Genomic DNA, 26,520 nt, shown 5'->3' on the forward strand with positions numbered 1-26,520 from the left:
TATATATATATTAAATATACATAATAGTTAATTTTGAGACGTTTTCAAATATAGTAAAATTAAGTTATATAAAATGTTCATATGAGATTACCATACTGACATTTTAGGCTGACAGTGAGACTTTAACCCTTTGTCCTGAATTAAAAAAAAAAGCTGCATTGTTTTCTATATGCATCCCCTGGAGCTCTCATACATTTTACGAGGAATCAAGTACTCAGTTAATACTCATATAAGTCATACTTACGTGGCTTCAGATGCACACATAAAAGCCTGCTGTCTTGTAGGGAGCAACATCATTGATAGTTTAGCTCACCATTTTGGCCACTGTGTCCTGCTCCTCTTCTAACAGGAATTGTCTTCAGTGGAAAATCCTGGGTTTTAGAAGACAGATTTTGAATGGAGATTTCTCAAAATTCTCTTACTCTTCTGTAAAATGGAAGTACAATGTAGTTTGAAGAACGTTTATGAAAATTATAGACAGTTGACTCCAACAACCCATTTGTCTTTCTTCTACCATAGGCTTTCATCCCATCGCTCTTTTTCAGAAGTGTATTTCTCCTCACACAATGAAGACATTTTCTTGTTAAGGCAGAGAAAAATCCATTTTCCTGAAGGAAATAGCATAGGGAGTCATTTTTTATGCCATTAAGTATATGAACATTTAAAAAGTGGACAGAATAGAGAGATAAATTTTAAAATGTCATTGGTTATGCTGGATACCAGCAATCATAAAGATGAAAAAGACTAATGGGCCAGTTTTTCTTTTTGTGTTCTCTAAACAATGCCAAACAGGCAACTGAGTTATGTAAATCAGCCTTCCTTAGGGTGCAGTGATGCTGATCAGAAACACAGCAATAAAATAATAACACTATATCTTAAATTAAAAAGAAACATTTAAATTATCCCTGAAATTGCCTGCATCAGCACCCACAAATTGCAGCTCTATGACAGATCCTCTTTGTTTATGAGTGCTAGCCTTAGGAAATAGTGTAGAGGTGTAATTCACTAACTAGTTAAATCACCATCTTGTTTTCTATAGTGAAAATAATCACAGAAATAAGCTATATTGCTTCCTCATGTGTGAATTTTGGCATTTTCTAAGTATGTGGGGTTTGCTTGTGGCTTTTCCAGGGTTGCACTTCTGATAAATGCTAAGCAACTATTCTCAAAAGGCAGCATTTATTTTGGATGCATGGCTTTGTATACCAGATAGAGTATGGATGTTAATTCTATAAGCTTTTTTACTTTTCTTTCCATTTTTTTTTTTAAATATTTGGTGTTTGACTTACTTTTTTGAAAGGGAATCCAGTGGCTTGGCACAGCAGCTAGATTAGGAATAGAAGAATTTAGTAGAGATTTGGCTGTAGGACTGCAAGTAAGTAATCTTTCCTTATTTCTTCCAAATGTTGAATATAATGGTAATCTCATGAAAAGAAATGAAAGCCAAAAAAAATCTCCAAAACTGATGAACATAAGATTTATGTGACAGAGTCTATCAGAGTCTTCATTTTAACTGGAAGCACTTTTTTAACATGAAATATTTTGAAAAATATATACATTTCCCTCTTCTTCAAAGTAGTTTTGCAAATGTATTTTTACAAAGTTTTATCAAGAACTTGAATATATATCATATATGCACATGCTAATTTTGTGATGGGAAGGCACACAGTGGGTCTGAAAGGAGAACCCTGCAGAAATGATTATGAAAACCTGCTTTGCATCAGACAAACATGGACTACTAAGGAAATTTGTGGTTTTACTGAAATAGTACTGTACCAGCGGTATTGAAGTTTTGTTAATACTTTGTGCTAGTTCACGTGTGACTGAGGTTTTGTTCATGAAATCTTTTCCTGTGCCAATGTCTTTAATAGTTCTATCTAACCTCTCTTCCAGCTGGTTTACTCTTTCTATTTTAATAGTTAGGCCTTTGTTCCATTTCGATTTTAGTTTAGTGCATGGTGAGAGAGATAGGTCTAGCTTTAATCTTTGTCAAGTTGAAACCCAATTTTCCCTCACCATTTATTAAAGAGTCTATCTTTCCTCTGCTGAGGGTATTTGGCTCTTTTATAAAAAATGAGGTGTCTGAATATGTCTGGAGTTGTTTCTGCATCTTCCAATATGTTCCACTGTTTTTCAGGTCTATTTCTTTGCCAAAACCATGCTGTTTTTATCACAGTAGCTTTGTAGTTTCAAGTTGGGAATTGTGATACTCTCTACCTTGTCTTTGTTGCCTGGTATTGCTTTTGCTATTCTAGGTCTCACTTACTTAGCCAAGAGGTTAAAGTGAAAGAAATAAAGAAAAATGGAAGAGTGAAGTAATTAGCACTGAAATTACCAGTAAGTTAATGTGCTTTATCCAAATTCCCAAATTGTTTTTGCTACTTTAGCAATGCTAAAGAAATAATACTCTGCTTCTGCCAACCAGAAAAATCCCTTATTTTCATTTTGCTTTCCTTGTGTTGAAGAGCTTTGATTAAAGAAGGAAATTCTTGTTTATGAATGAATGTGGTCAGTCAGAGGCCTTGGAAAGTCCACAAACTGGGACTGCCATCTCCTACTAAGTGCCTGACATTTAGTGTTGGTTGAATGAGTTATAAAGTAGTGGGATCCATATTTTTTAATATAACAGAACCTATTTTAAACATCTAATGAAAATATTTCAAAACAGTGTGCTGTATGTTATGAATATAAATAATTTAATTAAAATAAATAAATTAAATATCAACTGGAGATTTTTCAAAAGGGGTTATGGTGATTGAGATTATTTAGGGTAAACAGAGATTAGGATAAGTACATACTGCCTGTCTGCTTGTGTGGCAGCCAATCCCTCCAGCATTTTTCAGAAAATTGGACTTCTAAATCTGCAATGAATAACTGATTGTAAAATGATTGTATTTCCATAGATGGTGCTTGTTTATACTTTTATTTCAACTTGAGACATAAATATGCTTTAGTGTGATTCATGATCCTTTCAAAAATACTCAAGGCTCTGTCTTTTAACAACAGGAAAATTATTTCCTTGTATGATTTACAGGTAATATATCAGATTGATCTGACTTACCTAAGCTAAATTTTTGTTCCTTCTTAAAAACTAAGAAATACGTATTTTTATAGTTATTACTTTAGGAAACATTTCACTTGGTCCAGATACTAGATGTCTGTTGTGCGAGACAAATGATAAATCTATAGATTCAGAGCTTCCAAGTCTCTAAGATCCATATGGAAACTTCTTTTTTTCCATCTCAAAGCAGGGTTCAGATATCCTGGGAATGTCATTTCTCCTGTTTACTAGCCCAATCTTTTCCATATTAAAAATGGCGGGCTGGGGATTTAGCTCACTGGTGCCGTCACCTGCCTCACAAGCACAAGGCCCTGAGTTTGATCCCCGATACAAAAGAGTAATGACACCTCCATACCACATCTACCTCTGTTAGGTCCAGTCACCTGGTCCTGTTGAGAGACGATGTATCATATGCTTGCACCTTCCTCCCATTCTGCCGGTATGTGTGCCTTATCACCTTAGGCTGTCACCCCCTGCCACCCTTGCCTCTATTTTGTGCCTGCATTCAGGTCTTCTGCTCTAGGGCTCTGAGGGACTTCTTACTTAGTGAAAAAATTTTTCAAGTTTCAAATTCATTCATGTTATCATTTGCATCTATTCTCTGCTTTAAATCGTTCTCACACTTCCCCCTATTCGGCCGAGCTGGTCTCTTGTGTGCCTGTTCTTGCTGTGTGCTTTTGCTTCTGGGACACCATTCTCCTCTCTCTCCCAAACCCCCGTTCAGGATGTCGATATCCATCCAGGATTTGGATCCAACTCAAAGTTACCTCTTCCAACAAACCTTCCCAGACGTCCCTAACTCAGATTGAAGAATCTTTCTTAAATTCTTCCTTTCTTTAAAGAAATAAAAACAAATGAACAAACTCATTGCCGCTGGCCTGAATTATTTGCCACAAAACACTATCCTCAGTGCCTTTCACACACGTCAGAAGATTGTCACGGTCTGTGGAAATGGAGGCTTAGGAAGATCAAGTTATTTTCAAATCAGCATTAAGCTGAGAGTGGGTGATTCTGACACCAAAGTCCGTATTCCTTTTAGACCACCTTAGCCCCACCTCCAGAATAGTAAATGGAGGGCAATGACTGTATTTGTGATTTAGAACTTCCACTTATTGTTCATTTGGCCAATTCATTTTAACAAACAATTATTATGTAATATACCCTAGTGCACATGCATTGATGGATTAAAAATTATGATGATGATGACCACAATGGGAGTAGTGGACAACACTTGCATAGTAGCTATTGCCAGGCACAGCTCTAAATAATTACATGTGTGATCTAATTTCTTTTTCACCACACGACTATGAAGAAAGTTATGGTGTTATCCCCTTTATACATGAGAAAACTGAGCTACAGCGGAGTGGAAGGACTTTCTCAAGAACATATACCTAGCTGTTATGGCAGCTCTGGATTTGAAGCCAGGAGTCTGGCTCCTAAACATAATGCTCCATTCTTCCTCGAAGGACGTCTGAACTATTCCTGCAGGTGATAGATCAGATAGGCATCAACGACTTATTCTTACATCTTTCATCTCTGAATAAGTATTTAGGACTATCAGCAGTATGTATGAATGCTTTATTACTTATGTAAAATTTGAATTTAGGACTTTACTTGCCCATATACTAAAATAAATAACTTAAACATCTGATTTTCTCTCAATTTATAAAATAAAACTTTGGAGTTAATTTCAACTTAAGTCTTCCTAAGGCAAAATTCATCCTGCATCCCTACCTAAGTCTGAGTAACTATTCATGAATTAACAATTTCCCTTAACTTGGAAGAATCAACGGATAATCACTTCCGGATTAGGGCTCTGCTTGACCTTGGTTGGGTTCTGTGTCCATTTCCAGATCACTACTGCATACAGGGTTGAAGAACATTAGATAAGTAGGCCTGAGTCAAGCCAGGGGTTACTCATGCTGGTGTGTGTGTGTGTGTGTGTGTGTGTGTGTGTGTGTGTGTGTGTATGGTTGTGGTAGTGGTGGTGGTAGGCATCAATGTATGCAGTTTATAGCAAGCTGAAAGGTTTTGGGAGAGTGTATGCATAAAAGTAAAACTGAAGATAAATATATTGCATTCTCTTTAAAATATTTTGGCAATTATCATGTGTCATTTAGAAATGATGTTAAAAGGGAATACTCTGGACATGTTTTAGTGGCAGTGGGTGGATTTCACAGAGTGTCTAAACATAAATATTGATTTATTATAAAAATGGCTACACAGCCACAGTCATATAATTTATTGCTCAAGCTGATAATTAGACTAAATAATTTTCCTCCTCCAACAGACATGCTGTGGGATGTAACATTGATCACCACAGGGAAAATTAAGACTAAACTTTTCTCCTACCGTGTAATCTTACTCTAATTTATAGAAGAAAATGTAAATCTGTGGGCCATTACTTATAGCAAAGAAAAATGTTTAACATTGAGTAATGAATATCTTCTCATAGACATTTATTTTTTCACTGACATGTCTTTCAGATAGCAAGAAAACCTAAAACTTTTTTGAGGGGGGGAATAATTTCAGATTATTATGACTACTGCTGTTATTATTATAATAGCTTCTTATACATAAGTTGCTTTTTAAAATGAACACTTCTTTATAGCACTTCTTTGTCAGTACATAACTGATCATAAAAAGAGAGGGAGGAAATCGGTTGGCATCTGTACTGGTAAATATTGATTTTTAAGTTGATGAAATTAATAGATTCTTGCAGAGTCTCCTAATTACCTACTCATAAGTTCATAGTTGAGTGGGCCTATTAGGAGATGGGACTGCTTGGATGAAGTAAGTCACAGGGGCATAACTCTGGTGCCTTCTGCAATCTGCTTCCCAGATAGCTTTCCCCCACCAGGCCCTTCTTCATAAAGTTTCTGCCTTGAATCCAGGTAATCACGGACTGAAATCTCTGAAGTCATGATCCAAAATTAAACTTTTCTTCCTTTAAATTCTGTTCTAGACAATTATGAGTAGAAATAGGATTTGGCAGATTTAACATTTGTTTTGCAGTTTTATTTTTTCCTTTTTTCTTTATTGGTACATTTTACAATACAGTTACAATCATCACTGGGATCTTGTGCCATTTCATTATATCTTGGTTCTTATTTTTCCCCATAACTAGTCTTTAATACAGTGCCTGTATCAAATGGATGTCATGAATAACCCACTTGGAATGTCTTGAGATGATCACAATAAGATAAAGAAAGCATGACCTTAACCTAAGGGGAGGGAGACAGAGACAGAGATAGGGAGAGACAGAGGCAGACAGACAGACAGATACACACACACACACACACACACACACACAGAGTGAATGAGAGATGACATGATAGAAGGTAGACTATTTTTGGAGATAAAGAAATCTAGAGGAAGGTAGTGGGATTGAGAATGATGAGGTCATCTGGAATGCATATGCCAAATTCAAAATGAGCCTCCTCTTTTTGTATTATAAGCAACCACAAAAAGAAAGGAAGAAGAAAAATAAGTTAAGCAGAAAATCAGTTAGATCATGTAAAGAAACTAAAACTTTCCACTACTTTTATTTTTGGTCAGGATGATATATTTTCCATGAAAAATGACTGTCAGCCATGGCCAGAAGGATGCTAGCAAACTAGACTGAAAACCCAGACTTGCCTGGAAAAATCATTAACCCACAGAATTTCAGTCAGGTGCAAGACAAATGCAGAGGCTCACTTTATGAAAAGCATGTATTTGGATTGTCTGACATATACTGGCAAGGAACAAAATTATCCATTTGAAGCTAAAATTTAGATAGGCTTTGAGTCCAAGCTACCTACATGCACACGTAAAATGGATTCTTCTGACTTAGGTCTGTGGGTCTTATTTGGTCTTGTTGCTTTAACTCCCACCTTAGTCGACTTATTTTATTAATTCATTGAGTTTATTGTTACATTTTAGGTATACAATATGATCACATTAATCATTGGGAATTTGTAATTTTACATAATATATCTTGGTTCTTATCTTTCCCCAGTCCCCTACCCTCCCTTCAGCCCTTCCACCTCTCCCTATTTACAAAGAGTTTGTTTCCATTTTTTCTTTTTCTCATATTTATTTCTTTCCCCTACACCTCCTACTTCTCCCTACCCTTCCCCTTTAGGCCTTTTTTTTCCTATTTTACATTATCCATTATCCATTTTAATCCTCATGTAATTTCAATTTCTCAACAAGGAGAATTATTCAGTGTTTACACATGTGTGTCCTATTTATTTCACTTAAGAGTATGTGTAGACTGGGGCAACCACTGTGGAAATCTGTATGGAGATCCACCAAAAACTAGGTTGTGAAGTAACATTTGACTTAGATATCCCTCTGCTGGGTATCTTCCCAAAAGATTGAAAGGAATCATACCATAGTGATATATGCACATCCATGTTTGTAGTGGCATGATTTGTAATAGCTAAAATGTGGAAAAAGCTCAATTTCCCATCAACTGGTGACTAGATAAAGAAGATATTTTAATACAATGGAGTACTACTCAGCCATAAAGAATAAAAAACAAGAGACATTTATATTTAAATGGATGCACATTGAAACCATACTCTTAGTGGACTTATGAAAAATAATTTTTTATTCATTTTAACATAACTTTATTGATGAAAACAAAAGAATACCACGAATTGGTTCAATTCACTGAATCCTATCAGGCATTATTCTAAAACAGTACCTGCTTTCACAGAGTATACATTTCAGTGTGGAACAGTAGAAAAACATGGTGCTGATAGAAACATAATATCTCAACTGGTGATCAGTGATAGAGAATCAGCGATAAGTGTAGAGAGATTGAGAGGCTGAGAGCTTGAGACTGAAGTTGTACCCTTTTATATAGCATAATCTGATAAGGTGAGACACATTTAATCTGGTGCAGAATGTGCCATCCAGAGGAGCCAGGGAAGTGGTGATGAGACAGGACCAGTGTATGGGGATTTGTAAAGTCAGCAGATTATGCAGGGCTTTGTAGGATGCATACAGACTTCTGAATTAACCCAAAATAAACAGAGAGGTGTTGGTGAAGGAAGGATGATCAGAAAAGGGTCTGATATGGGTCCCTCAAAGATCTCTATAATGTGAAGTGGGCTGGGGAATGTAGAACTTGGGTAAATATCTGGCAGCTGTTGCAATAATTCAAATCAAAGAGAAGATTGCTTTGGACTGATGGATTAATGCTGGAATGGAAAGTGGTTGGCTTCGAGTATACTGTGGAGACAGAGCAAGATTTTCCTTTTTTTTTCTCATTGAGTTTATTGGTACATTTTAGGCATACAGTACAGTTACATTCATTAATGGGATCTTGTACCTTTGCATGACAGGTCTTGGTTCTCATTTTTCCCCCTTGTCCCTGCCCTCCCTTCACCCCCTCCTCCCCTCCCCATTTACAAACACTTTATTTCCATTTTTTCATTTTCTCATATTTTTTCTTTTCCCTTATTCCCTTTCCCCTACCCTTCTCACTTTCCCTACTATCAAGAAATCACACAATAACAAATGTTGGCAGGGTTGTAGGCAGAAAGGAACCCTTCTCCATTGTTGGTGGGAGTGCAGACTGGTGCAACCACTATGGAAATCAATATGGAGATAGCTCAAAAAGCTGGGACTAGAGGTTCAATTTGACACAGCCATCCCTCTGCTGGGTATCTTTCCAAAAGAATTAAAAGAATCATACCACAGTGATATATGCTCACCCATGTTTATAGTGGCACAGTTTGTAATAGGTAAAACTTGGAAACAGCCCATTTGCCCATCAGCAAGATTTTCTTAAGAATTGGATAGAGAATGTGAAAGAAAGATAAGAGTGATGATGACTCCAGGGTTTTGGTCTGAGATGTGGAGTTAACATTTACTGATGGGAAGAGAGAAAGGGTATGGGGGAAATGATTAGAAATTAAGAATGCGTTTTGGATACATTAAGTTTATGTCATTCACATGCAGACATATGCACTCATTTAAATAAAAGGGCTTGAATAATAGGTAGCTGGATACATAAATCTTCAAGTTCAGGGAAGAGGTCCAGCTGAAGGGACAGCTGTTAGTGGATAGGTGATCATTAAGGGATGAGACTAGATTAGGTACCCATATGCCGCAGAGCATGACCATCAGACAATAATAATCCTTAAGCAAAAAAGCATGGAATGTTCTGACTTATACTGCTTTTACTGTTATTTATACCACATCAAAGATGTATTTAATCTTATTTATTAATTCATTCACTCATATTCATTCATTCATTTATCATTAGTAAGAGGTATAAAAAGGTTTTATTTAGGCAGAATTTAAAAAGTACACACACAGAATAAAATGTGGGCCCTCAAGAGAGAGGTTCCTTCACATTTATTTAAAAAAATGCATATTTAGTGCCCAGGAATGCCTTGGGCCAGGTACTAAGAATGCAGAGAAGATAATTTTGAGACAGCCAAGATGACTGACAAGAGATGGTCTGAGTCCTCTTTGTCACAGAGGAGTCAGGGCAGCAAAAGACAAGCTGCATTTTGAGGAGAGTGTAGAGAAACTGAAAAATTGGTAAAGAAGTGACAGAGAAATGGAAAGTCAACCTAGGGAAAAGAAAAAAAGAAAGTTTCCACTTTAACTATGGTCCTCTGGCCAGAGTTGGAGGGTAGGGAACCAACACTGCAAGAATAAGATCAGTGGAGAGGTTCCAGAAACTCTGATCATAGGAGCATACTCTCAGTCCTAACTGTAAAAGCCTTCCACATTACTTACAAGCCTTTAATCCATTTTTGGGAGCTGGCTGGATTGAAAGTGACTCTGCTGTTCTAAAGATGATATTCACTTTGAACTTCCTCTAAACTCCAGAACTCAGACTACTGCAACAGCCACTACTGGATACCATCTTGATTTAGGGGCAGCCAGCCAAATTCTTGACTTTGTCGGAAGCTTCAGACAGCTGGATGGTTTCCTAAAAGAAAGCCCCTTCAGCATCTTGTAGCCTCAGGATCACCAGCTGCCATCACCACAAACCCCAAACCTAACTTCTTTTGTCCTTAGGGATACAGAAAAATTGTCCTCATCCAATAACCTTCAGACAGTAGTCTCGGCTTCACCTGTTCTTCTCCACTGGGTGCTTGAGGAAGATGTCAGTCAAGTCTTGCAGCTCCAGGAATACAGCAACCAATGACCCCAACTTCTGCTGACATCTGCACTCATTTGGGAGAAACTAGGGAAGCTCTCCTTCCCAGTCCATGGCCTTAGGACTTTAGGTGCAGGTGTAAAAACCCTGCCTGCACTAAAGTTTATCCATTGTGTTCATCAGCTCTAGGACTACAGCCATCAATGCCACAAGCCTGATCCCCAGTAGAGCTTGCCCTGCATGATATATGGACATTTTCACTTATATTCTACAGTTCCAGAACCTTAGATATCAAAACCACAAGATCAAATAGAACCTATATTCAACCTATGGGTGCTCCCTCATGTCTTACACCATCAGAAGCATAAATAACCAGTGTCACAGTCTAGAATGTTACTTGCACATGGCATGAAAGACCTAAGGAACATTTCCACTATAGCCCATGGACTTTGGACCTCAGAGCTGGTGTAAAAAGTCCTGGTACCTTTCACTGTTTGTCTTCTAAGACCTGAGAAGGTATCATCTGGATCCCACAGCCCATAAAAAGCTAACAGTATTACAAGCCCCACTACCAACTATAATCACAGCACAGAACATGGGAAGGTCCCTTTTGTGTTGCAAAACCTTAAGTCTATGGTTGTTTGTAGCACCAACCCAAATACTACCTTTGTTCATCTAGCAGGACCTGGGAAAGTCTTGTCCCACAGTTCTGTGACTGTGGTTGCCACAGGCCCACATACCTCCCATAGTCTTCCTGCACACTCTTGTGAAAATTTTGCTCACATCTTTGATTCAGGAGTCATGACAACTACAATCTTTGACATCACTGAGTTTTTCCTGAAATACCCAGGGACATCCCTCTCCACATCCCACTCCACCAAGGCTACAGCAGTTTCCCATTTAAAACCAAGTGTCATTAGGGTTTGATGCTGTAGAGTTTGAAGGTATATATACTTGGAAACCTGCATCCTCTGAAAAGTCATACAGTTACCTCCATGAACCACTGTAGTCTAGATAAAGGCCTTATAGACTCCTGAAATCAACCAAAATGTACATAAATTATTGAGAAAAACTATGCTTTTGAGCTCCCCCAAAAACATCTACAAAGCACCTACCCAACAGATGTCCCATAACCAATCTTAATAAAAATGTTTTTTCTTACAAAAGCTACTTTATAATCTTAGAAGACACCAATGTTTCACTAGATTGACATACAAAATGTAAAGACACAAAAAACTTCCGGAGGATAAAAATAATTATCTAGAAAGGTATCTCCATTGGAAGTAAATCTATGAAATGCATGAAAAGAATTTAACATAATTATCCAAAGGAAACTCAGAAGTATACAAGAGTATACAGAAAGAATACAAAGAAAACAAGTCTGGGACGTAGATGATAAAGTAAACAAAGAGTTAGAAAGAATATAAAAGAACCAATCAAAAATACTTTTTTGGTGATTGATTGATTAGTTTATTTCTTAAAAACTTGGAAATTCATAAACTAAAATGATCACATTTCTCCTTCCCCATCTCTGGGTAATGCCATCATTTTAATAGCAATGCTGGGGTAATAGAATGTAACCTTTATCACGGGGACACTGTTGTACAACTGGAGTAAAAAGGGCTTACAAAGTACACAGCCTGGCTCACACTAACAATTTTCTTGCTTTATTTTAGCCATTTTGCTTATAGATGAATGGGTTTTTAGGACTTAGTTATTAATTTGCCATTCCTTGTAATCTCATTCCAAAATATATCAAAAATAATAAGCTAAAACAATATTCACGCCCATATTTTATTGGCTTTAATTACACACTTTAATATTTACAAAGCTAAAGTTTAAATGAAAAGTCTCTATTGTATTAAAAAAATAATGACAGCCCAAATAAAGCACCCAGGGTCAAGCTCACCTCCAGCAGCTGAGAGTCTGTGTCTCTAGTAAGAGCCAGGCAGCCATTTATTTGTGATCAGTGTTTGATACTGCACATTCTTCACAAGTTTAATTTTACATAATCTGATACTGTCTTAAATCTTAAACTTTGAACTGCTAGACTTTTATTTCCCTAGAACATTAGGGCTGGTATAAATTATTTTCCAGAAATGAGTTACGTTTGCAGAACTGATTTCCTGTTTTTCTTTTTCATCTGTTTTCAAGTTTTAGAGAACTAAATGTGCATTTGTTAAAATCAAGAGGTAGGAAAGACGTTCTTACAAATAATTTTGATCAAGTATGTGTTGAAAGAAAGCAGGATAAAAGGCTTTTTCTCTAACAGTCTGTATTGTACTATACTGTTGTTCAATAGGAATGAGCTTCTGTCATTTGATAAAAGATTGAGTAGTGGGGAACAGAATCTTGGGGATTTCATAACAGGTAACAGAACCATTCTCTTATTTATTTATTTATGTAGAGACAGGGTCTCACTATGTAGTTGAGACTGACCTGGAATGAACTTGCAGCGATCCTCCTGCCTCAGCCTCCCTAATGCTGGGATTATATGTGTGAGCCACCACACCTGGCCTACAGAACCACTCTCTTGGGCAAACCACAGGCAGAGGCATCAGAGCTGTAACCATATGGTGTTCCTTAGTCTGGAGCTATGTAGCCAGGAGCCCCTGTAACCCCAATGAAAGCTTCCTCCTCAGAGCTCTTCCTCTGCCTCAAACTGCCCAGCCTGCTGCAGATACCGCTGTATTCACAACACCCTTTTGCCTGAGGAATAATCTTCTTTTTCTTTTTTTTGACCAATCCATGCTTTTGAAAGCTTATTTAATCCAGGGTGGTAGAAAAGGCACAAATCCAATAAATGTAGCACATAGAATTCAGTGTCATATCTTTTTGTTTTTTGGAACTACAGTTCTTTAGGGCTTCTTTGGCTCTAAAATTTTTTTGGGCAATTAAAAATATTTGTTGGTATAATTTAGATATATAATACAGTTACATTCATCATTGGGATCTTGTATACATGATATGTCTTGGTTCTTATTTTTCCCCCACTCCCCCCTCCACCCTTCCGTATTTACAAAGACTTTCTTTCCATTATTTCCCTTTTCTCTTCCATTTTTACCTTTCCCCCACTCCTCCTATTTTCTCCATACCTTTAGACCTTTGCTTCCTATTACCAAATATCAATTATACATTTTGACCCTTATTTAGGTTTAGTTTATCACACCAGAGAAACTATATGGTATCTACATGTGTGTCCTATTAATTTCACTTGAGTATGTCCTCAGTGTATATCCACTTAGCTATAAATGTCCCTAGTTTTTCATTCTTTATGGTGAGTAGTACTCCATTTTATTAAAAAAAAAAACCACATCTTTTTTACCCATCTCCTGTTGATGGGCAATTGGGCTATTCTAAGTTTTAGCTATTGCAAACTTTGCCGCTATAATCATGAGTGTGCATATATCACTATGGCGTTATTCTTTTAATTCTTTTGGAAGGTACCCAGCAGAGAAATAGCTGGGTCAAATGGACTCCTAATCCTAGTTATGTGAGGTATTTCCATATTGATTTCTACAGTGCTCAGTCTGCACTCCCATCAACACTGAAGAAGGGTTCCTTTCTCTCCACAACCCCACCAGCATTAGTTGTCAGTTGATTTCTTGATAGCAGCCATTCTTATTGGGGTGAGATGGAATCTCAGTGTTGCTTTCATCTGTATCTCTTGAATGACCAGTGATGTTGAACATATTTTCATATATTTATTTGCTGCTTTTGCTTGTTTATCTGAGAAATGTCTGTTCATTTCAGATTCCCATTTTTGAATTGGAGCTTTATATTTGGGGGGGTTCTGATTTTTTGAGTTCTTTATATATTCTAGATAGTAGACCTTTGTCTGACAAACAGCTGGTAAAATTCTTTTTCACATTGTAGATTGTCTCTTAGATCTGCTGTTGGTTTCTCTTGAAGTGCCAAAGATTTTTAAAAAGATGAGATCCCTCTTTGTTGATTCTTTTTCTAGTTCTCATGCCACTGAGAATTTGTTCATAAAGTCTTTTCTGATGCCAGTGTTTTCAAAAGTTCTACCTAGCTTATCTTCCAATAAGTTTAGTGTTTCTATTTTAATATTGAGGTCCTTAATCCACTTGGATTTTAGTTTAGTGAGAGATAGGGACCTACTTTTAATCTTTTGCAAGTTGAAATTCAGTTTTTCCCATACCATTTATTAAAGAGGCTTATCTTTCCTTCAGTGTGGATGGTTGGCTCCTTTGTCAAAAATGAGGTAGCTGAGGATGTCTGGAGTTGTTTTTACATCTTTGAATCTATTCCACTGATCCTCAGGTCTATTTCTTTGCCAGTACTATGTTGTTTTTAACACAGTGGTTTTGTAGTATAGTTTCATGTTTTGGATTGTGACCCCCTGCCATGTCTCAGTTGCCTAGAATGGCTTTTGCTGTGCTAGGTCTCTTCTGATTCCAAATGAATTTTTGGATTGTTTTCTCAAGTTCTATGGAATATACTGTTGGGATTTCAATCAGGATCACATTGCATCTATGTAGAAGCTTTGGACCGATGGCCATTTTCACTATATTGGTTCTTCCTATTCACGAACAAGGATATCTTTCCATTTTCTTATACCTCCTTCAATCTCTTTTTTCAGAGTGTTGTAGTTCTCAATGTAAAGGTATTTTTCTTCCCTTGTTATATATTTACTAGATATTTCAATTTTTTTGGATGCTATTGTGAAAGGAATTGTTTACCCAGTTTCTCTCAATAAGTCTGTTATTTGTGTACAAGAAAGCAAGTGATTTTTGAGTGTTCACCTTGTATCCAGCTACTACTGAATTTGTCAATTAAATCTAGAAGTCTTTTGGTGGACTTCTCTGGATCTTCTATGTAGAGTATCATATGGTCAGCAAATAGTGACAGTTTAACTTCTTCCTCTCCTATCTTTATTGCTTTTATTTCTTTCTCTTGTCTCATTGGTGTAGTTAATATTTCCAGAACTATATTGAACAGGAGTGGTGATAGTAGACATCCTTGTCTTGTTCCTGATTTTAGTGTGAAGGTTTTCAGTTTTTGACCATTTAGTATGATGTTTTAGTATGATGTTGGCTGTTGGTTTTTCATAAACAGCCTTTATCAAGTTGAGATAAAGACCATCTAATGCAATTTTCTGCAGTTTTTTAAAAATCATGAATGTGTATTGAATTTTGTTGAATGTTTTTTCTGCATCTATAGAGATAATTGTATGGTTTTTGTCCTTGACTCTGTTAATATAGTGTATCGCAATTATTGATTTACATATGTGGAAACATCCTTGCATCCCTGGGATCAATCAAATTTGGTCAGGGTGTATGATCTCCCTGATGAACCTCTGTATTCTATTTGCCAGGATCTTATTTAGGATTTTTGCATCTAAGTTCATTAGGGAGATTGGCCAGTAGTTCTCTTTTTTGGTTCAGTGTTTCCCTGGTTTTGGAATCAATGTAACACTTGCTTCCAGGAATGAATTTGGAAGCACTGCTTCCCTTTCAATTTTATCGAAAAGTTTAAAGAGTAGTAGCAGTAGTTCTTCTCTAAATGTCTTGTAGAATTCAGCAGTGAATCCATCAGGACCTGGGCTTTTCTTTGTTGGTAAATTTTTAATTACATTTTCAATTTCACTGATTATAATTGGGGTGTTTAGAATTTTTTTTAACTTTTTCACTCAACATTGGTAATTCATATGTATCTAGAAATCTGTTTCTTCTGTGTTCTCCATTTTATTAGCATACAGGTTCTTGAAGTAGTTATTGATGATCCTCTGGATTTCTGGTGGATTTGTTCTGACTTCACCTTTTTCATTCCTAATTACATGGATTTGAGACTTTTCTTTCCTTTTTTTGGTAGATTGGCTAAGGGTTTACCAATTTTATTTATTCTTTCAAAAAACCAACTCTTCATTCCTTGATCTTTTTGTATCATTCTCTTAGTCTTCATTGCATTGATTTCTGCTCTGACCTTTATAATTTCCTCCTTTGTATGAGCTTTTGGTTTGTTTTGCTCTTCTTTTTCTAGAAGCTTAAGATTCAGCATTAGGTTTTTTATTTGAGCTCACTCTGTTTTTTTAGTGTGCATATTCACGACTTTAAATTTCCCTGGTAGAACTGATTTTATTTTGCCGCCTAGATTTCTGTATATTTTATTGGCATTAGCATTTGTATGTAAATCCTGTCTAATTTCTTCTTTAATTTCCTCTGTGATCCATCAGTTTTTGGGGATAGTGTTATTCAATTTCCATGTGTTTGTGAAGTTCTTAATTTTTGTTTTGTTTTGTTTTTTTGTTATTGATCTCCAGTTAAATTGCACCATGGTCTGGTAGTATACATGGGATAACTTCAACTCCTTTGCGTTTACTTAAACCTGTTCTATGGGCTAGTACATGGCCTGTTTTGGAGAATGACCTGTATGGAGTTAAAAAAAAAAAGCATATTCTGATTTTGTGTGGTGGAACTCTCTGCAGACATCTCTTAAGTCCATATGTTCAAAAGCTTGGTTCAGTTCTAGTGTTTCTTTGTTGTTTTTTTGCCTGGATGAGCTGTCTATTTGCAACCATGGAGTATTTAGGTACTCTGACAAATTCTTTTTAAAGATGCAACAATAACAACTAAAAGAATACTATAAAACCATATTCTTAATGTACATAGAGGCAAATATTCTCAATAAAATACTACAGAACCAAATTCAAGAGCATACCACAAAGATCCTCATAGTGATCAAGTGTGTTTCCTCAGGAATGCTAACATAATTCAATATACAAATCAATAATTATGAACATAATATATTTACAGAAAAAGGACAATAGTCATTTTATTTATTTATTTTTAGAGTAATTTTAACAGATGAGTCATTCAATAAGATTCAACATTCCTTCATGATAAAAACTCTCAGCAAATTAGGTATAGAAACAGCATACCTCAAAATACTAATGCCTATATATTAAAAATTCACAGCCAATATCATGCTGAAAAGAAAAAATTGAAAGAGTTCCTCTAAGTCCAGAATATTATAAGGATGTCTACTTTCACCACTTTAATTTAACATAGTAGTGAAAGTTTTATAAAGAACAATTGGGGAAGAGAAAGAAAATAGGAAAGAAAGAACTTAAATTATTTATATTCACAAGTGAAATTATTTTATATGTAGAAGAACCTAAATACTCCATCAAAAAGTTGTTAGAAGTGATAAATGAATTCAGGAAAATTGCAGTGTAGAATTCCAGTATAAAAAAATTTTCATACAGTAATAATGAACTTGCTTAAAAAATAAAGAAATCAATTGTACTTACAATTGTTACAAAATGAAATATTTAAGAATAACAACTGAGTGATAAAGATTTCTACAATAAATAAAAATTCTAAAATAACAAAATGACTAATAAAAGACACATAAAAATAGAAAGTACCACCATACATGAATCAGAATAGTTAGTGTTATTAAAATACACTTCCTAAAGTCATCTATAGGTTTAATGCAATTTCTATCAAAATAACAATGGCTTTCTTTCTTTTCTTTTCTCTTTTTGCACCAGGGATCAAGCTAGGGACCTTGTGCTTGTGAGGCAGGTGGTAGAAATACTGAGCTAAATCCCTGGCCCAACAATAGTTTTCTTTACAGATTAAAGAAAAAAGTCTTACAATTCATATGGAACCAACAAAAGATCCTAAATAACCAAAGCCATCTTGAGGGGAAAAAACAAAGAACAGTGCTGGAGATGTCACACACCTGATTTCAAAACATACTACATAGTTACAGTAACCAAAATAGCATGAAACTTGCATAAAAACAGACACAGACCAGTAAAATAGAGCATTTAGAAATTAATCTATGTTCATAGAGCCAACTGGTTTTTGACAAAAATCACCAAGAACATTCAGTGGAGAAAAGATTAGTGAACATTGCTGGAAAATTCCATGTGCATATGTAGAAAAATGAAACTAGATCTCTTCTCACCATCCACACAAACACGAAAATGAATTCAAAGTAGATCAAAGACCTAAATATTGTGCTTGAGTATATGAGATTACTTCCAAAAACATAATGGAAAGACTACAAGTTATTGGTGTAAGGAATGATATTTTAGATAGGCCTCCAAGAAACACAGGCAATAAAAGGAAAAAGAGAAATGGGATTATATTAAACCAAGAAGAAGCTTACACACAGTAAAATAATAAATGTAACTAAGAGTCAGCCTCCAGATTGAGAGAAAATATTTTCAAACTTTTTATCTGAGAAGAGATTAATATCCAGACTATATAAGGACTCAGAAATTTAAACACCATAAACAAAATAGTTCACTTTTAAAATGGGGTAGAGAACTAAAAAGTAATTTATCAAAACAAGATATGCAGATGACCAACAAGTATATTTAAAAGTGCTCAATCTCACTAATCTTCAGGGAAATGTAAATGAAAGCTAAAATTAGATATGATCTCACCCTAGTTAGAATGGTTATGGCCAAAAAGACAAAAATGACAAATGCTAGTGAGTATGAAGGAAAAAAAGAAAAAGAAAACTTATCCACACTGTGCTTGGGATTGTAAATTAGTACAGCCACTATGGAAAGTAGAATGGAGAATCCTCTATAAATAAAATATGATCCAGCAGATGTACTATTGGATATATCTCAAGAGTTCAGAAACATCACATCAAATAGACATCTGTAAGTTCATGTTTATTAAAATACTATTCACAATATCTTATATGTAATTAGCTCATATACCTTTTTGTGGGACAATGGATAAAAAAGTGGCATATATTCACAATTAAATATTAATTAGCCATAAGCAGAATTAAGTCCTGTCATTTGTAGCAAAGTAGATAGAACCAGAGATAATTATCTTAACTGAAATAATATACACAGACAAATACTGGGTTTTCTCTCTCTTTTGTAGAAACAAATGGCATAGTGGAATGGAATGGAATAGTGGTCACTAGATACTAGGAAGGAATTGGGGAGAGGAAGTAGGGAGAAGCTATATTAGTCACCTTTCCCATTGCTGGATACACAGCTTAAAGGAGGAGAGGTTTAATTTGGCTGACATTTTAAGAGGATTTTGTACATGATCAGCTGATGCAAGGGCTGAAATATCATGACAGAAGGGTGTGTCAAGAAAAAACTGCTTCATTTATGGAGACCAGGAAGCAGGGGAACAGGGTCAGGGAGGAAGACCCAGATATAAACACAATCAGAAGTATACTCTGCACTGCCATTCCCCCAGGTGGATTACAAAACCAATGGAATTGACTCTGTTCTGCTAAACTATTATGCGAGATCAATAAGGATACAGAAATGTAATTAGCAGAAATTATTTCCAGTTCTTATTTAGTACAGTAGGAAGGTTAAAATGGCCTATGGTATATTTCAAAATCACTAGAAAAGGAGAGGATGAAATTCCCAGCACATAAAAATGATTAATATTTGAGGAAGTAGAATGCTTATTATACATTGTATACATATATTGGACTATAATAATATATCCCATAAAGTTATATAAACATTATTTCAAAAATTAAGTGAAATTCAATTTAATAAAAGAGCATAGGGCCAGGGATTTAGCTCAGTGGTTTTGGTGCCTGCCTCATAAGTACAAGGACCAGAGTTTGATCCTCGGTATCAAAAACAAAACCATATAAACAAGCAAAACAAAAGAGCATAGAAGAAACAACTGATATATAATGGTTTGGACAATTCTATACTATAAAACTCATCTATAGTGAACTTCAAAACACCAAGACAGTTCTGAAGCTAATAACTTAATTTTAATCAATATTTCAAGCTAAAATTTCCCTTTCTTGTCATCCCAAAGAATAATCTTAAAAAACATTGTTAGAGTTATATGATATGTGGCTCTACCTTCTTACATTGGTTATATTTAAAAGGCAGTCTTAATAAATTGAGTGGAAATTGGACAGAGTTGTACAGGAGTGCTAAGGAGAAGCAAGGTTTGGTGACTACCTGGAGGTTGGGTGAAAGAAAATGTAGGGTCAAAGTGACTCCAAGATCTTTTGGCTTGAATATTTAAACACTAGCTTTGTCATCCACATTGGCAAAAAGCTCATAAGATGTGAAAGGTGTTAGGTTCAGTTTAGGGTAAAGTGGACTTTGAAGCAACAAGGTAATTGAAACTTTTGGAATAAATATGTCTACTCAGAAGAGTGTGCAGAGTAAGGTGTTAACAGCCCTGAGCAGGGAAACTCAAGTCACAGAAGCTGGGGATTGTTTGCAGAATTTTGGCAACCCTGAGGGTTACTGGCCTTCAGAGAGCCAGGGCCAGAGCCAGAGCCAGAGGCAGAGGCAGAGGCAAGAGAGGAAGTAAGGGAGGGGAGGGCAGTGAGGGAAGGAAGGAGAGAAAGAGACAAAATTTATATTTCAGATTACTTTACCTAGAAAAAGACTACATATGATTATTATTCATGATTAGTGAGGAGAGATGAAAATAATTAGAAAATTGGGTTTTTAAATTGTTACTCCAATGTTGGGAACTAAATATATCATATGATGATAAATTTGCAGATATTTAATTTATTGTTCAGAAACCTGTGATGAACTTTGCATTTGACCTGGTGAATTAAAAACCCCAGGATATGATAGACAATATGGAAAGGATGTCTTATTTTATTTCATGTTAACATATATGCCTATTTATAAATGTCACCCTAAAATGTATTTAGAAAGTTTTTTCATAGTAATTTGTAATGTTTTATGGAGTAAACATAATAATTATTGCTACAGATATATTTTGTTTTACTACAGTGACTTTTAACCTTTTACATTTAAGCAATAAAACTACTTAATGATTTTTTTTTTGTACCAGGGATCGAACTCAGGTCCCTGTGCTTGCAACACAGGGGGCACCACTGAGCTAAACCCCCGGTCCTGATTTTTATTTTTTATGCTCTTTCTACATCGAAATATTGGCATATAGTCATATTATGTTAAATGATATTATGTGTGTTCTTTCCAAAGGATTGTATATAAATTTCATCCCTAAATGATACCTTCTCATTCTGTTACTTGTTTTATTTATTATTTATTTATTTATTTATTTTGGGGGTGTACTAGGAATCGAACTTGGGACCTTGCACTTGTGAGGCAGGCAGCAGAACTACTGAGCTAAATCCTCAGCCACTTATTGTTTTATTTTTTACTCAGAATTTTGTGTATAATAGTACATATTTGTTGTTAACTTGAGAAAATATTCTGGGTTATATCTTTATGTCATTTTCAGTTCACCTGTGTTTTTTTTTTTAGGAAGAGATGGAACTATGTAAACCAGAAAAATTAAACCAAAAGAGGTCGATAAGTATTAGTGTTCCTGGGGAGAATATTTCCAGGGTTCATCTAGAACATCATTCCTCTCATTCTTTAGGAGGCCAAATTTCATTTATTTTTAAAGACAATGCTACATTGTGTTTTCTTCATAGTGTCTAACCCATCTTAGTCTGGTGATATTGTTTACCCCATTCTTTTTTCCTGTGTTACACCACTTAATTGTTTTGTTGATATCTATTTTTGTACTCTATGTTCCTCCAAACTGTGATCATATTAAAGGCAAAAAGTGACATTTTCATCTTCATATTTGCAGAGGACAGTAAATGTTATCTCATGTTTGGTTCACAAAAATATTTGATGAATTCATAGTGATTTATTTTAGCTTTATAAGCCCAGTTACACATTTAGGTAGGCGGATGGATTTTCTCCAATTTACAGGTGTAGAAACTGAGGATGAGAATATGTATCAGGCAGATCTGGATAATGCTCCGAGGCTAACTTCTTTCTAATATAGGATACAAACAAATGCTTAATAATTGTCTGATTATATTGTAAGATCGGTCCTTTTTGTAGGAAACATTCTCTATTCTTTCTTATATTTGAAAGTTTAATTTTTTTCTCATTGAGTTTACTGGTACTTTTTAGGTATACAGTGCAGTTACATTCATCACTGGGATCTTGACAGGTCTTGGTTCTTATTTTTGAAAGTTTAATTTGAATTTCTTGGTCACTCTGATTTATATTTTCCTTTTTATTTTTTTCTCATTCCTAATAAGTACTTTATATTTGGTAAATTGCTTCTATATCAACCTGGGGTCTAGAAAATTGTATGGGGAAAATAACATCTTCATTTTCACTAATCTCTAAAAAAATATAGCATTTCCCTAGATTATACAAGTAAACAAACAAAGCACTAGGATTAGCAGAATCTATGACTTGTTACCAATGTCAGTCATTGGGAAGGTCATTTAGTATCACTGCTGTTAATGTTATCTTGGAATGTTATTTATATTTATCACTATATTTAATGTATGATATTTACTAGACTTACTATCAGAATCTTTTAATTCATATACAGTTATGCTTTGCTTAACAATGGGGATGTGAATTGATAATTTCTTCGTTGTGAGAACTCCTAGAGTATATTTATTTGTACAAACTAAGGTGATATAATCTTATGAAACCACCATCAATTATGGGGGTCATCATGAACTGAAATATCCTTATATGTGACACATGACTGCTATTAATGAAACTTTTCTATTGCATCACATATTTAATTATTTAATATTTTCATGGCTTTATTTTACCAGAATTTTTTAAAATATTATGCATTTTATTTTGTGTATTAACAAAAGTATCCTAGAAAGGCAAACAATTTTCACCGTTGTCACAAGTGATTGCTACAAGGAAAAAACAATTTCACAAAAACAGCTCCACATGGAGGTCAGCTCTGAAGGGCAATCTAGGCTTAGCAGGAACATCAACACATTTACATGTAGTGAAAAACACTTATGGTTTAGGGATTTGAAATTTACATTTATCTACCTCCTAAGTGTTCTTGTGCTTTGTGAAACATCCAATGTGTGACACTATTAGAGATTACTCCAATATTAAGTGACAGTGATAGGCAGTGATATGCTGAATAAATTCATGAAGCACCTTACATTTTCAGGAAGGCTTAATGTTAGTTTAAGTTATTCTGAAAAATGGGAATGGAACAGAGGAACAATTTGAATACCAAAGTATGGTAAGAGTAATACTACTTTCTGACTTCTAAAATATGAGATATGAATTGCTATCTTCATATTTTAGAAGAAACACAATATACATTTAAACTAAGTATAGTCTATTTTCTCTGAAACCAGCTTTTTTCCTTAATAATTGTAGACTTGAATGACTCTTGTGTGCTGTGTTCTGAATATCTTCCCTCACAGAGTTCGACAAAATGACCATAATGATGGCCTCTGTGTTTTTATGTAATGTTTCTTTCTTCTCTTACTTGCTTGTTTTGTGCAATACCAAGGAGTGAACCTGGAGTATGCCAATCTAAATCCAAAGACCTTTTTATTTTTTATTTTTAAAGTAGGCGCTTTCTAAATTCTCAAAACTGGCCTTGAAGTTACATTCTTCCTGCCTCAGCCTCCCAAGTAGCTAATATCCCAAGTGGTTAAGTTGTACCTAAAAGCCTCTATGTTCTGTATTGAAAATTTTCACCAAGAATATGCCTTCCAAATTTATGTAAGCATATATGAACTAAAAATAGCAACCAAATTCTATTTTAAATAATATTTTGATCTTAATAGCCTTTGTTAATTTTGACAATGACATTTGTAAACAGTAAAAAACAAATGAATGCTTTGAATACCAATACAACAAATTATTTGTGTATGGGGACTCAGTTTATAAACTTTATTCTAAATCTAAGGGAGACTCATTAGTTAATACTCCCCTTAATTTTATTTTTGTTAATACTTATTTTTAGAACTAGTTTTCAATAAGTTGCTATGTTCAAATCTACTTGTGGAAATAAAAGAAGGCTGAGTTTATTCTTATACAATATTTTAATTTTTATCTGTGGCTTTTGGGGCTACATGAAGCAAGATATTAAATCACATTTATAACTTTTCTTGTATTAGTTTGCCCATGACAATTTTGTTTTCCATATTTTATGTAGTTGGATTTATATAAATTTGCTTACTTGGTTCAGAAATAGTCTTAGGTATTAACTTTTTTCATGACAGATATTGGAACCTAACTGCAAAAAATTCTCTTAGAAACTTAGGTGAAAGTGAAATCTATCACTGTTTTTTCAAAGAAAAATAAAAGGTACTCTGGATAGTTTCAAGTCCCTTGGAATAAGAATACACAATTCAAAAATCTTAAATACACAAAATTGATAAATTTTCATTAATGTTAATTTTCAGGATAATGATCTTGAGCAATTTGGTTTATGATTCACAAACTAATACTTCTAACAAAGCATGCCAATTATTACTTTTTTTGTTAAGCTAACAAGTGTAGTGTTCAAATAACTTTATTCTTTCACTCCCAACATGTGTAGAGACCCATAACACACTTTCTCCTTCTTCTCTACCAATGATTAATAATGAAATTTTCTGTTAAAATGTCATAACTTAGACATGTAAGTAAATTCTGAGGCATGAAAAACAACATCTGTAGATTGCATTTTTATTTTTTAATTTTTCCCACTAAGTTTATTGGTATTTTTTAGGTATACAATAGAGTTACATTCATCATTTGGAACTTGTATCTTTATATGATGTATCTTGGTTCTTAGTTTTTCCCCATTTCCCTGCCCTCCCTTCAGCTACTCCACCCTTCCCTATTTACAAAGACTTTGTTTCCATTTTTCCATCAACTGGAGACTGGATAAAGAAAATCTATTTTTTCTTTAAAATGGAGTCATAAAGAATGAGAAACTAGAGAGGCTTTCATCAGAGCAGACTGGTGAGGATCAACAAGCTGCACAGGGAGCTCTCCAGCACCCTGGGCCTTCACTGGATCAGACTAGTTACTATCAACCAGCTGCAAGGGGAGCTAGCCGGCACCTGGGCCTTCATTGGAGCAGACCAGTGAGTACTATCCAGCTGCTCAAGCACTTCTGCAGCATCCCTCCCCCACCCTACTCTTGGGCTCCTGGGTGTACTGGTACCTGGCTTCGCACTGCAGAGGCACAGGTAGTCATAAAGGCCATTTTACCTTGCTCCAGAAGATTGAAAGTGAAGTGAACAACTGCAGTAAAGTCACATCAGACCACTGTAGTTGGTAAGTTGGAGGGATCACCAGCTTCCATCAGAATTTGGACTATCTTCAGGGGAAGGTCAGCAGGAACCTGTAGTAGAACTTTGTAGAGTTCAATGCTGCAGAATATCAGGGAGCTCAATTTGGGCCCTGTAGCCTGAATTTAGCCTGAATCTCAGGGGTCTGCCATCAACTAGCTGAGAGTAATTGACTTGGTTCTGTGCATTGCTGCCCACATTGTCTATTGTGGCAGCAGAGATGTAACTTGAAAGACGCTCTTCAAAAATTTTTTTCTTTCCTTTCCTCATATTTTTAACTTTTAGTTTAAAATTTTCATTTTTTCCCATTCTGCATATACTTCCTTTTTTCTTTCTTCTTTTTCCTGCTCAGTGTCTTGATCCTCCACATTATTCTTCATCTCCCTTTTGGTTCCTGTTTCTGTGCTAATTTGGATTTCTTCTTTCTTTTTCTTTTCTTCTCTCTTTTACCTTCATTTGAGTGTCATTAGTTTCAAAGGAAACTGAATATAACTTATAACTTCCATATTAATATTAAGTTCTTCTATTCTTGATTTTGCTCTTGCACTCTGTCTTTCCCTCTTGTCTTCGAAAGTTTCCTAGAGTTTGTATGATCATCCTGTAAGCTCTGGCTTCATTTGAAACCTTCCTTTATTCTTCTACTTATCCATTCATCTCCTTCTAACTCCTTCTAATTCCCCATCCTAAAGAGTAAAGTTGCTATATTGAAGAGTATATTCACTATGAACATATTATGGGCTGGTCCTCAATTTCAATTTAATTCAAATGGTTAAAGGTGATAGATTAATAACTACGACAGATGGTCAATTTCTAAGCTGTGGTTGATGCTATTGTATTGCTGATTGTATCATTTGGGCTAAAGGGTTGTTATTGATTTAATGAGTTGCCCTTTCTGATATTCTGAAAGTAAAAGTGCCTATGAGTTATTAGAGACTCAAAACATAAAGAGCACCTATAACAAGAAGATCAAAGTACTAACCCAGGAATTAAACCAAGGAGAGCCCAACAGCAAAAGTAAAAATGAGAAAACACTTAAGTAAGGCACAAAGCAGGACATCTGGTTCAGAAATGGCAAATTCTATGGGAAGTGAGGTGGAAAATTCTGACAATCAAGTACCAGGAAATGCTGATTTCATAGCACAGGAAGTAACAAAACAGATCAGTCAGAATCTAGAAAAATTCAAGACAGAGTGCCAGGGATTCAGTTCAGTGGTTCCACCACCAGACTCAGAAGCAGAAGGACCCGAGTTTGATTTCTGATACAAAAAAAAAAAAAAAACAAAAA

This window comes from Fukomys damarensis, unplaced genomic scaffold, assembly GCF_012274545.1.
Source record: "Fukomys damarensis isolate Sample0158 unplaced genomic scaffold, DMR_v1.0_HiC HiC_scaffold_38, whole genome shotgun sequence".
NCBI lineage: Eukaryota > Metazoa > Chordata > Mammalia > Rodentia > Bathyergidae > Fukomys > Fukomys damarensis.